This window comes from Lepidochelys olivacea (genome assembly GCF_965140295.1).
Source record: "Lepidochelys olivacea isolate rLepOli2 genome assembly, chromosome: 5".
NCBI classification, from domain to species: Eukaryota; Metazoa; Chordata; order Testudines; family Cheloniidae; genus Lepidochelys; species Lepidochelys olivacea.
The window spans coordinates 115,262,190-115,275,426 of record NC_140415.1 but is presented as its reverse complement, the minus strand read 5'-3'; the positions used below and the strand labels follow the sequence as shown (position 1 = coordinate 115,275,426).

At 39.5% G+C, this 13,237-nt stretch overlaps 1 protein-coding gene across 2 annotated transcripts in view; it reads left to right on the top strand.

Annotated features, from left to right (window-relative positions):
• The first annotated feature begins 291 nt into the window (after positions 1 to 291).
• The window catches only part of ELAVL2 (ELAV like RNA binding protein 2), a 170,390-nt gene continuing 157,444 nt past the window's right edge, over positions 292 to 13,237 (top strand). Inside the window, exons 1-2 of one of the 2 annotated variants that reach the window (XM_084628901.1) lie at positions 292 to 389; positions 8,655 to 8,763. The gene's annotated coding sequence lies outside the window, so the exon portion shown is untranslated. The remainder of the gene's footprint in view (positions 390 to 8,654; positions 8,764 to 13,237) is intronic. The other variant, XM_084628891.1, reaches the window with a different exon arrangement.

The window sequence follows — 13,237 nt, the reverse complement described above, 5'->3', positions numbered from 1 at the left end:
CTCCTTGCTCTGGACACAAGTGCAGCCACTGTGTGGTGACGATTTTGAAGAGCCAGGCATTTCCTGTAGTCAGATGGCAGCTTGAATCACAGTTCCCCACCCTTCACTTGCCTCTGCTTGGTTGTTTCTTTCTTTCTTTTTTTTTTCTTCTTGGTCTGGGCGGGGGAGGAGGGGGGTTTCTATCTTACTTTGTTTCTGATTGGTTAAGCAGCTCTCCTTTTCATGTGTGATTACTAGAAACACTTTAAATGCTGCTTTCTCTCCCCCCCCCCCCCAAGTCCTAAACGGTGCACCCAGTACAAGCTGTTTTGACAATTCATAAGTTTTTTGCTTAAAAAAAAAACAACAACAACAAAAAGCCCATGATAAAGCATTATGAGGTTGCAAGGGTAAGTGTACTTTTTTTATTACAAATTTTCTTGCTTTGGAGAAGCATGGTTGGTGAGGGGAACTCTTATTTAGCTCTGATTCAAATGGCCGGGCGGAGGGGGCTTTTTCTTTTCTTTTCTTTTCTTTTCAGTAGCTGTTCTAGTGGGACACTTATTCTGCTTCTGTAGGGAGGGGCGGGGAGAGAAAAGAACAGGATAAACCGTCTACCTGAATTCAGATGCACCTGGAATCGATGGCTGACTGAATACAACCTGATGATTGGACCCTTTGTGTGTGTGGATGATCAAGATACTATTGCTCAAAAAGAACAATGGCTTCATCACCCATTCAAACATTTCTCCACTCTTGCCTGCAGCGCACATCCGGGTCTTTTTGTTTTCCCTTTCTCCCCCCATAATTGACACTTCTTCATCAGATGAAACTGTCCCCTCAAAGGCACTTTCCCTTAACCATATGATGCGCCACTTCTGTCATGCTCAACTGTGAAGGGGTGGGGCAACGGAAGTATTTAAAACGGCATGGGATACTAATTAAAGTCTCTTCCGCCCAGCCTCTCTGCCCTTTAAGACCAGGAGGAATGTATTTGAGGTGATGGCACCTGCTGCTTTCATGAGACATTTTCTAAAACGCATGCCCCAGCAAAAAGATACGATTTTAGAATGTCTTTCTCTCCCCATCGGATTTTGAACTGTATCAATCTCGCTTGAAAAAACAAAACAAAACGTGTTTTGAGTGCATTTCAGTCATGGGATGGAGTTGCTCTTTTCACAGTCTCAGGCTATTTCCGTGGGGGGGGGGGGGGACTGTGATTAGCAGTTTACACAACAGCTGTTTGGAGGAAGGGGTAGATGGAAATTATCTACAAAAGGAACCCTGCCTTTTTAAAATTGGCACGGTTACTTTAGCAGCGCCCTTGAATGTTGAAATTATGTCTCAAGGCTACAAAGGTGGCCATAAGGCTCCTGTAGTTAGAAAGTAGTTCAGACAACACACCAGATATTGAAGCCTGCAAGTACTGTAAATATATCGGTGAGTATTTACCCTTGCTTTAGCTGTGTGAAGCAGGAACGGGTCGCATTAATTTTATTTTTTATGAACAAGTTACTTCTAGCCACCCACTGTAACCACTCTTGAAGGCATTCCTGGACACTTGAAGTAACTTTTCTAATGTTATGGTATTTAAATGGGTTAGGGGTTGGTTGGTTTTTTCCTATGGACATTGTGGTAAGTAACTTTCATGGACTTGTTCTGACAGCTGCAGAAACTAATTAAATGCTAATTAATTTCACCCTCACTTGAAAGTGATGCAGACAATTGTCATCCTCAAATAATTGTTTCTGTTAATATCTTTAGACTATTAGCTACTACTGAAAGTGATCAAAATGTTTATCTAATTTAAACCAGGTAAATAAGGGACAAAACAGGCACTGAAGTTTGCAAAGAGACATTGTAAAGAAAAAAATTGTAAACCACTATTTTCCCCCAAGATTACTTCAGTTTAAAGAAGAACTGTTGTTTAATAAAGTAAACGCTGCCCCTTTTGGGGCAGTAAATAGTAGCTGCATACATTAATAGCATTAGTTTAAGTAGATTATGCAATAACTCAACATTGTTTGCTTAGTTCAGACATTTTTATTTGCTCCCAGGAATTGCATAAATATTTGATTGTTGCTCGAAGGAAGCTAATATTCAGAAAAATAGGATTGGGTCAGAATGTTCAGTTAAATATGCCCATACAGTGAAACATCTGGCAATCTGTTGGATACTTGGGGTATGTCTACATTTCAGAAAAAAGACCCACAGCATTGAGTCTCACAGCCTAAGAGAACTGACTCAGACTCACTGGGCTCACACTACAGGGCTACAAATAGCAATGTAGATGTTTGGGCGCAGCCTGGAGCCCGGGCTCTGAGACACCTCTGCCCCCTGGCCAGGTCTCAGAGCCCAGACTCTAGCCTGAGCTGCAACATCTACACTGCTATTTTTAGCCCCATAGCACAAGCCTGAACCAGTTGACCCAGGCTCTGAGACTCATTGCCATGTGTCTTTTTCTGTAGTGTACATGTACCCCAAAGAGTCCGATTCCAAGCTCACTGAAGTCAAGGGAAAAAGATTCCACCTGACTTCTATGGGCTATGGTTCGGGCCCCTAATAGATCTAATAGAGGTATTTTCTTTTGCCAGTTTTCTGTTGGCAGAATGGTTATATCTCCCTAGCAGTCTGGGCCCAACTCAATTTTAAGTATTGCTTTCCTTTTTTACAGCATCCACAGGGACTATGATGGATGTTATAAGCATTTATACTTCTCTATGTAACTTACACATATGGATTCACCAGCATCTTTTTTCCCATTATTAGTTGAGTACTTTAAAAAAAAAAATCTTTTCTAAGACACTATATAGAGAGGTAGGCAGTTATCTAAGAAGGACAGAAAAAGTACCAAAATTATATAGAAATAAACAGCTTCTGTAGATATTCATTAAATGCATAAATTAACTCTTAGTAGATACAGGTAAGGGTCACAGGTAAGCCTATTTCCTCATCATCGCTCCAGGTAGGAAGTTCATAAAATTTGGTGGATGTTTTCAGTCTAGTGTCTACCTATGTGGTTACAGTCAACTTTCCAATGAGCTGGTCCTTCTAGAATGCCTGTTCAAATCCGACCAGTTCTGTCAGTGTGATGTCACGGTGGAACAAAATTGATGTTCTTACTAGATGCACAAGGCAATACAAAGACCCTAGTACACATACTTGGTCTTCTACTAGTGTTAGCACAAAGGTGGAGATCATGGTTTCTGGGGATTGTGTGTACTGGTTGGAGTGCCCTCTACCAGCAGGCTGTAATATCATTAATACCGCCTTTGACTGTGTGATTTATTGTGTCAGTGTGAATGTTGTTGGGGCTGAGGTTTTCTGGGGGCAGAAAAAAGGTAGGTCATCTCTTGACATAGCAATGTATTGTGATGGAATATACAGACTCCACCCAAGTCAGAAAAGGGTTAATGGGGGCTCTATCAGCCCTGCCCCATGACACCTGAGACAGGGAGAACGGACCTTGAGCTCTCAATGTGGGAGAAGGCTGGTGGGGTCCAGGAACCCTGGAAGATTGAAGCCTACTAGGGCCTTCCTGAGGAAAAGGCGCAGTTAAGGTTTCTTTGTGTTTATTTTGGACTTTGGTTACCTGGGCAGAAGTGGAACCTTTATGGGACTTAGTTGGAGAGCTAAGTTGCCTCCACTACCATCCAGGTTGGGTTGGATCAGCTGAAGACTGAGAGAAACTCAGGCAGAGCCACTCCTATGTTGATCCATGTCATGAAGTGGCATACTGGAAGGGTGTATGGCCACAGTATGCTGCTATTTTGGAGTTAGGAAGTAGAAGTGAGGGGCAACAATGAAAAGCAAACAGTCTTCCACCTTGTGTAATCTGAGTCCTACTAGTCTGAACTCACTGTTGAACCTTTAAAATCTGGGAGTTTATAGAACATCAAATTTAAACCAAACTGCAAATAAAGGGCTCCTGAATGACAAGTACAATTCATCATGACAGTAGATGAGAAATCCGATGGGGATTATCTTCCATAATAATGGATAAGACTCCAATTCACTGAACAATTTAATGGTGGGGGGGAACTTACGTTCTCCTGGCTGTTACGTAATATTTAGAACAAATTCTGTGTGCTCATCAAAACACAATGTATAGTAGCATTCTGAAGAGTGCCCACAGGAGTTTTCATTCAGAAATACTGAAAATTAGAAGGGAATTGTGAACGTAATATTCATGGTGACGTGTGTGATATCATGCGGAGGCAGGTGATGAACAACTCACCCACAGATCTTTCAGCTGCAGAGTAAGGTATAGTTCAAAGATCTACTGATGTGTTTGAGCAAGTTATGTAGTTTTTATTTTATACACTTCACCAAGACTAAGATAAGTATATTTGACATGCATGTGAATGTCAGAATGCAGAAAGTGAGAATTCAGAGGCAATAGAGAGGACAATACAAACACATTCACTGGGAAACTATTGAAGATTTAGAAAGAGAGGGAATTTCCCTGGGCCCCTCTACCTAAAAATCTCTAAATATACAGGTTGATTCTTTCCCTTTGGATTTAATGTAATCCATTTTAATGTATGTTTATCGGGTCCATAGAACAGCAAGATTAACAACACTGAAATTGTTGTTAATGTTAACAATTAAAATGTGAAGGTGCATATGCCAATACTATTCTTAGTATATGTTAAAAATACACAAAGGACATGGAATATTTACTCTATGGAAGAAAAAGCTAATAAGCAGACAGTTTCATATATAAGAGACTTATGAGACCAGTTAAACTGCATCCTTCACCTTAAACAATACAATTTTTCATTCATTTCATCTTGAAGGGTTATTACTCTGAAATAATTATACATTGAGACATTTAAGGGGAATAAGCAAGGCATGGATGCTTTCAGATCTAAAAATGCATTTCTAATACATTTTTGGTTCTTGATTTATTACACCTTTCAAGGTTACATTTTACAATGACCTATCCATAATCAAAGATTAATTTCATATCAAAATAGTACAATAACTAATTTGTTGCACTCTATCTTTTATTAGACTCCCGCACTCTATGCCAAAAAACTCTGAAAGTGTATGAATCAGAGTTTGAAATGTGACTCTGTTTTCACTTGCTACTAATATCCATTTGTAAAAATGTACAAGAATCTGTTATTAGCAGTTTTTACGGAAGGAAATGCTGTAATGTTCCTAATGTTCTTCTTACATCATGACAAACATTTTAAAATGAATCAGGCCCTGAGTCAGTAATATACTTCAGTATATGCCTACTTTTACGCTTAAAAGTACATTTAAAATGAAGCATGTACTTCAGTATCTTATTTTACTTAGGAGTAGAGAAAAAGCAAATGCCCTACTTTCTGCTTAGAAGATAGTTCAAAGAGAGCTAGATAAAGCAATACTTTTCTATTTTGATCTGAATATTATTACTATTTAAAAAGCGGTTTGGGCACTGATCCTGCTAAGATTTTTTCCATGTGTTTGAAGTCAATGGGATTACGCACATGCTTAAAATTAAGTACATGCTAAAGTCTTTGTTGGGCCTTGCAGAGAAAGTACTATGATTTCTTTCTATATATTCTTGCCCCTGTTGTAATTCTGTGTGTATTACATGGAGTGTTTGAATACAAATGCATGTGCACACACACTTTAGATTGTTTGATAGTTCAATATAGATAACCAGAACATTGGCCAAACCGGACAGTCTCTACACAAAAGAATAAATGGACACAAATCTGACATCAGGAATCATAATATTCAAAAACTGGTAGGAGAACACTTCAACCTCCCTGGCCACTCAGTAAAAGATTTAAGGGTGGCAATTTTGCAACAGAAAAGTTTCAGAAACAGACTCCAAGGAGAAACTGCTGAGCTTGAATTAATATGCAAACTAGATACCATTAACTTGGGTTTGACTAGAGACTGGGAATGGCTGGGTCATTACACATATTGAATCTATTTCCCTAAATTAAGTATCCTCAAACCTTCTTGTCAACTGTCTAAATGGGCCATCTTGATTATCACTACAAAAGATTTTTTTTTCTCCTGCTGATAATAGCTCATCTTAATTAATTAGCCTCTTACAGTTTGTACGGCAACTTCCACCTTCTGTGTGTGTGTGCGCGCACACACTTTGGATTGTTTGATAGATATATCTTCTTACTATATGTCCCATTCTATGCATCTGATGAAGTGGGCTGTAGCCCACAAAAGCTTATGCTCTAATAAATTTGTTAGTCTTTAAGGTGCCACAAGTACTCCCGTTATTTTAACCAGAAGTATGAAATTCTGCATAGCCCTTTGATTTAAGTTAGTCTATGAATTATACAGAATCCACCAGAGCCTGCTACTTACACAGATTGCATATTATCCCAGTTATAGTGGCTTTTTAGTTAGTAAGGTCTTGTCTACACTTGAAACTTAATCTGGACTAAGGTAGGGTATGAAATGAAATCATAATAGCAATTCCTGAATAACTTAATGTGTGGATGCTCTTATTCTGGTATAATTATCTTGATTTGGTTTAATCCACTTTCAAAATAAACTAAACCAGAATTGGGAGACAGGCCAGTCCTTGCCTACAGACAGCCCCGCAACCTGAAGCAAATACTCACCAACAACCACCTACCACACAACAGAACCACTAACCCAGGAACTTATCCTTGCAACAAAGCCCGTTGCCAATTGTGCCCACATATCTATTCAGGGGACACCATCACAGGGCCTAATAACATCAGCCACACTATCAGAGGCTCGTATACCTGCACATCCACCAATGTGATATATGCCATCATGTGCCAGCAATGCCCCTCTGCCATGTATATTGGTCAAACTGGACAGTCTCTACGTAAAAGAATAAATGGACACAAATCAGATGTCAAGAATTATAACATTCATAAACCAGTTGGAGAACACTTCAATCTCTCTGGTCACGCAATCACAGACATGAAGGTCGCTATCTTAAAACAAAAAAACTTCAAATCCAGACTCCAGCGAGAAACTGCTGAATTGGAATTCATTTGCAAATTGGATACTATTAATTTAGGCTTAAATAGAGACTGGGAGTGGCTAAGTCATTATGCAAGGTAGCCTATTCCCTCTTGTTTTTTCCTACCCCTCCCCCCAGATGTTCTGGTTTAACTTGGACTTAAACTTGGAGAGTGGTCAGTTTTGAAGGGGTTTTACCAGCAGGAGAGTGAGTTTGTGTGTGTATGGGGGTGGGGGGGATGTGAGAAAACCTGGATTTGTGCTGGAAATGGCCCACCTTAATTATGCACATTATAGGGAGAATGGTCACTTTGGATGAGCTATTACCAGCAGGATAGTGAGTTTGTGTGTCTGGTTTTTGGGAGGGGGGTGAGGGGGTGAGAGAACCTGGATTTGTGCAGGAAATGGCCCACCTGGTGATCACTTTAGATAAGCTATTACCAGCTGGACAGTGGGGTGGGAGGAGGTATTTTTTCATATTCTCTGTGTATATATAAAGTCTGCTACAGTTTCCACGGCATGCATCCGATGAAGTGAGCTGTAGCTCACGAAAGCTCATGCTCAAATAAATTGGTTAGTCTCTAAGGTGCCACAAGTACTCCTTTTCTTTTTGCGAATACAGACTAACACGGCTGTTACTCTTAAACCAGAATGAAGCACTCTTATTCTGGAATAAGACTGTTTACTCTTGGAGTTATTATGAAATAGCTATTCTTCAATAATTCCCTGCATAGAGAAGCCTTCAGAAGTCATTTTAAGTCTAAAGACTTTAAAAAGCTCTCTTCCCCACCACCCTCTCTGTCTCTCTCTTTTCACATGGCAATTCTGATATCAAAAGATCAATGCTTTGAATTTCACACCTCCGCGCTCCCTTGACGCTAGCTGAATGGATACCTCTTAAGCAGAATTTATATTAAAACTGTGCCAGTTAGGCAGCAATTATTGTCCTTCACCACCATTAGGCTAAAGTGGCTCCCTGGAAGCTGGCCTAATACGAGTTATGTCTATACTCTGATTTTATTTTTTTTAGACCCATAATATGGTTAAGTTTCACAGTGATAAAGATGTCAGACTTGTCTACACTATAGCTTTACCAATACAGATGAATCCATTAGGAATTATAGAGAAGACCAAAAAATATTAATATTAATGTCTAAGGAAGGCCTTTTTCTATTTTTCCTGCAATGGAGTCTGAACTTCAGGGCCTGGACTAAGGCTAGTTATTCTCTCGGGGCCTGATTCTGCCACCTTACTCCTGATGAGTACTTGGTCACATGCATAGTCAGTCCCAGTGACTACTGGGCCTATGGTCTGTGAGTAAGTACTAATTTATAAATTAGAAGAATAGCAAAATTAGACATTCAGGCTTTTGCCAGAGTGGGTAGAGTTAGACAGCACTGGATTATTTTGGGGAGGGTGGGTAGTCTAGTTTAAAGCTATGTATTTGGTTTATACACTATGCACAGCTCTGAGTGCATTCTGAGAAGTTATCAAAATGTTCATGAAATAAGGGTGCACTACTGCATAAAGCTATAAAATATCTGTTTGGATAGGTGTATCTTGAAAAACAGAATAAGGGTGACTAAAACTTGACTGGTCCCCTTATCCTAGACCAATGCTCCATTTCCAGTTACGGGTTTTGTTTTAAAATGAGTGGCCATTAGATTTCACATTAAATTGAACATGAACTGATGGGGCTTTGTATCCCACAGTGCACTGTGTTGTTCAAAGGATGCAGAATATGAAACAGATGGCTCAGGAAGCCCAGGAGAAAGACCTGCTGGGCCCTTTCTGGTGTCACCTTAAAGCCAGAGAGGATGGGTAAGTGCATTTGTTTTAAAAGTATATTTTAAAGGACATGAACATTTGTTCATTAATTTCTCAGCCTTAACACACCATTCAGGAAGGTCAGAAGTTAAGGGTTTTGCAGCGGTGAGTGCTCAGCCACAATAGGAGATACGGTGTACAAAGACAGACAGATATTCTGTACATGTGTCTATTCTAAAGCAATGTGCAGGCTAAAATTACTTAAAGTAGTGTATTCCTTACTAGTGAATTAAAGAAGATAAGTTTCATTGGAAAAGGTAAACAAACAACTGCCTGGAGGTGTTTAGTACAACTATACTGCATAGTAATAACTTTTGATCAACAGACGAGTTGTAGATAAGCACAGAATATCTTTAGACCGTCACTTTATGAAAAAATCAGTAAGCAATGGCCCAATCCTGCAACTCTTAATCATGGAAATAATCTGTTCTACCAGATGAAGGATCCATTTAGTTTTCACATCAAAATAGCTCTAAGCATGTTTGAAAAAGACCGAAGGCTAGCATGCATTGTATACTAGTGTGTATTAGACTCAGAGTTCATTCTTTACTAAATAAATCTAGTTTTCCAGGTACCACACTCACTATTTTGTATTACAGAATTTGGCGCATTAACAGTCAATGCTTATACCTAATTTGTACCAGTATACAAATATTCCAAAGAATTAATGTACTCTAAAACTTGTCTGCCTGCTTATTCTAAAATAATTATTATTTTTCTTGGAGCTCAATACTGTACCCACTTAAATTCATGCTCAACTTTACTCACATGGGTAGTCCCAATGTTTTGGGGCCCATAATTAGTGAAAGTAAAGCACACTCCAAAAAGTGATTCTAACAAAAGCAAAATTCATATGGTCTTTATATTCAGAGTGCATTGAGAGAACCATTTTCTAATAATCATACAATAATTACAAAAAGCCAGTGTCTCAGATTGGGGAATGCAACATTTAATTCCAAAAGCAAACATACACATTTATATATTGACCACAGAAATGAATCTAAAATAGCATCATTTAAAAATACTCGGACAGATAGTTTGCGGCTTATCAGCCTATATTAGCTGCTATTCTGAGTTTTCTTTAACCAACATCATTGCTAAATTGTCTGATAAAACAAACAGTGCAACTACATGTCTTAGCACCATCTTATTTTTATTCAGTTCTGAAGTATAAAACACCACTTTATAGTACATTTATCTCAGAGCTTTGGGATACTAATGCACTTATGTTTTGTAACACCATTTTTAACAGGTATCTATTACTTTGAAAATGAATCTTTAACCTATTCCTGCTGAATGCCTTTCCTGGCACCAGTTTCTTGTTTCCATGTTCTCTGTTTTAGGAAAATCCTCTAAAATGTTATGTACTTTAAAAAAAAATAAAAAGAGGAAGAAGCATGCAAAATCCTCTTGAACTCATTTTACTTGTGATTTTTGAATAGCTTTCAAATTAGAATGATTTTCCCAGATTTTTATAGGCTTGCCCAATCCAGCTGTATATTTTATATGCTAATCTAAATTCTATTTTTGTTCCCCTTGGGGTTTTAAGTGATTATAATTGTTGCTCTTCAAAAGCCAAACAGATGATGATTGCTGCTTCAGGAATATACCAAAAGAAACTGGCTTTCATTAAACCTGCTCATCCACTTCATAATTATCTCCATTTTGTCTCGCTAAGAAGCAGGAAAATGGCAAGTACAGTTCATTGAAGCCAGTTCAGTTATTTAAACATCACTTTATTGCGCTAACAGGAGAGTGTTAAAGCGGGAGGATTTTTTTAGAAGTTTTAAACTTTCAAACACTAAAAGGTAGCCAGTGACCTAGTGGTGTTGCCGTCTAGGACACCAGGGCCTCTGACTCAGCTTGGAATCTAATGCTGTAGGCTAATGAAGGAAGAGTCCATTGTAGCTATGATGTACTCTTGGCCTCTGAAGAGGGGTTAGGCCAGTTCTAGTGGATGAAATGGAGAGTGGATTGACAGCTGTTTTCTAGGAAATCTGCTTGCCTGTCGTCTATGCTGGAAGTATGTTGTTACAATAAGAAGACTTGTGTGGGGTGGAGGGAGGAGAGAAGGGGAGAAGAGAAAGCAGGCATATGGCTAGAGATTAAACAAAATGATAGCAGTTTTAGAGAATAGAATTCATCCTCTGAGTGTCAATTCTCAGTCTAAAAGTTTACAGTCCTATAAACCAAGAGGTCTGTATAAAATGTTTCAGTAAAACAGAGATCTTAAATCCGGTGTCTAAAAAAATCCATGGATACCTACAAAAAATGTGCGGTGAAATTAAATATTTGAGGAGGAGGAGGAATAGACATCATGGAGCCTATCAAACCTAAATACTACAGAGCTTTACATTACAAATATGGGAACTCTCAGGGTACATACCCTTACTGAAGTACATAAGCAGGTCTCAAGGTGACAGCTGCATGGATTTTGGCCCCTTCTATAATACAGTTTTTTTGACTTGCAAATATTTGCACCCTCTTTTCAGAGCATTACCATTCATAATGCAAGGAAAACATATGTTCTCTCTATCTACCTCTTCCCCAAAAGTGGGCTCCTATGGCTGTGCCAATGAGTTAATCAGGAATACACAGAAAATCACAAATTAACATGGATTTGCACTTTTTATTTTATTTATTTGGGTTTTAAATAAGAAGACACCTATCTAAGGCTTTAGGTGCCCTAACTCATTAATGCTGCTGGGGCTTTCTTGTATTAAAGTAGTCATTGCAGCAGGAACTCAGCCAGCCACCTTCAGGAACTCCACTCCTTCCTCAGTCTAGGAAGCACATCCTCATCCCTCTCCAAAAACCCTCTCAAACTGGTGTCTTTTGCAGCATGCCCAGAAGGTCACCAAATCAGGGATATTTAAGAAAAAAGGAGGGTAGGTGAGAAACAAGAGGCCTGGCGCCCTCACTCAGAATACCCTGCCAGCTGTCCCTTCTTTTATAATAAGGGGGATCCAGTTCTAGGACCTCTGATGACCACAGCTCTGTCGGCGTGGCATGCGAAGATGGTCTCTCCCTTAGGTCAGCTAATCCTATGCCATAATCAACACTTTAAACTCCACGCAGAGATCAATAGGCATCAAGTGCAGATCCTGGAGTGCTGATGTCTTAATAACAGCAAGATGCCCCATTCACTAAGCAAGTAGCTATGTTCTGCACCATTTTTACTCTCCAAATGGCTTTAAGGCATAGCCCCATACAAAGCATACTGCAGGTGTTTAATCTTGCTAACTGACATGATCAACAGTGGCAAGGTGTGCATCCAAAAGGAAAGACTGCAACAGGTAGATGTTGAAAAATCCTAGCCGCATGTAGAGGATGGAAAAGCTGATTGGGTTACTGTTGTAATATGATCAAATAGGTATAAAATCACCCACTAAGTTGAAAATTGGATGTTGTCCCTCTATCAAAGGACTGATATTACATCTACCATCTCTTCTGACAGCTTCTCCCAACCCATCATCACCTCCCCAACCTTGTCTGGTTTGAGTTTCATCCAACTCTCTCTCACCTAGACTCCAATCTCAACTAGACATTAGCTGAAATGCTGAACTGCAATATCTGAGTTAAATGAGAGGGCTACATACAGTTGGGGTCATCAACATACTGAGAACGCTGTACCCCATGTCTAACATGTACATGTTGGAACAGAAGTTACCATGGTGCGTACACACACACCACCTGCGAGCTCTTTAAGAAGAGAAGCAATTGTCCACAACTATCCAGTGACATCTGAGAAAAGAATGACGCCACTAAACAGACTCTGTATCTAATCTCACGGGTCTGCAGGAGAGTCAGCGTCTTATGATCAGTGATATCAAAGGCAGGTGACAGATGTAATGCCATCAGCATTACACCTGGACTTCATCCATCACCAGGAGGAGATCACGAGCCAATGCAGTCTCTGTGCCAAAGCCACATCTATATTCAGACTGAGAACCATTAAGAAGATGGAAGGCATCTAGATAGAGTTCATTTTCTTGCACCAACCTTTTCTACAGTCTTGGCCAAGAAAGGAAGGTGAGATACAGGCTGATAATTAACTGATTACTCAAGAAAGCATCACTTGATGCTGACAAAGGCTGCACTAATGCTTCTTTAAAAGTAATAAGCAGCCTGACTTCTAAGAGGAATTCACAATCTCTACAATGAAGGAACCCAGTACCTCCTCATTGGCCTTCACCAGCCAGGAAGGACATGGATCTAAAGCACAGGTTCTGGGACAAAGTTCTCTCAACACCTCCATGAGCATCATCAACTGAAATTCTAGCAGAGTTGATGAGGCCCTTGCTCTGCCATCACAGAAGTAGACAGCCCATCTCTAATCAATCTTGTCTACAAAACAAGCAGCTTCTTTACAAAGGGAGAGACTCAGATCAACTACCGAGCTCAAAAAATCTGAATTTACCAGCCTGAAACAAATCTGCTGTCTAAGACTTTGCAGATGCTATGGTGG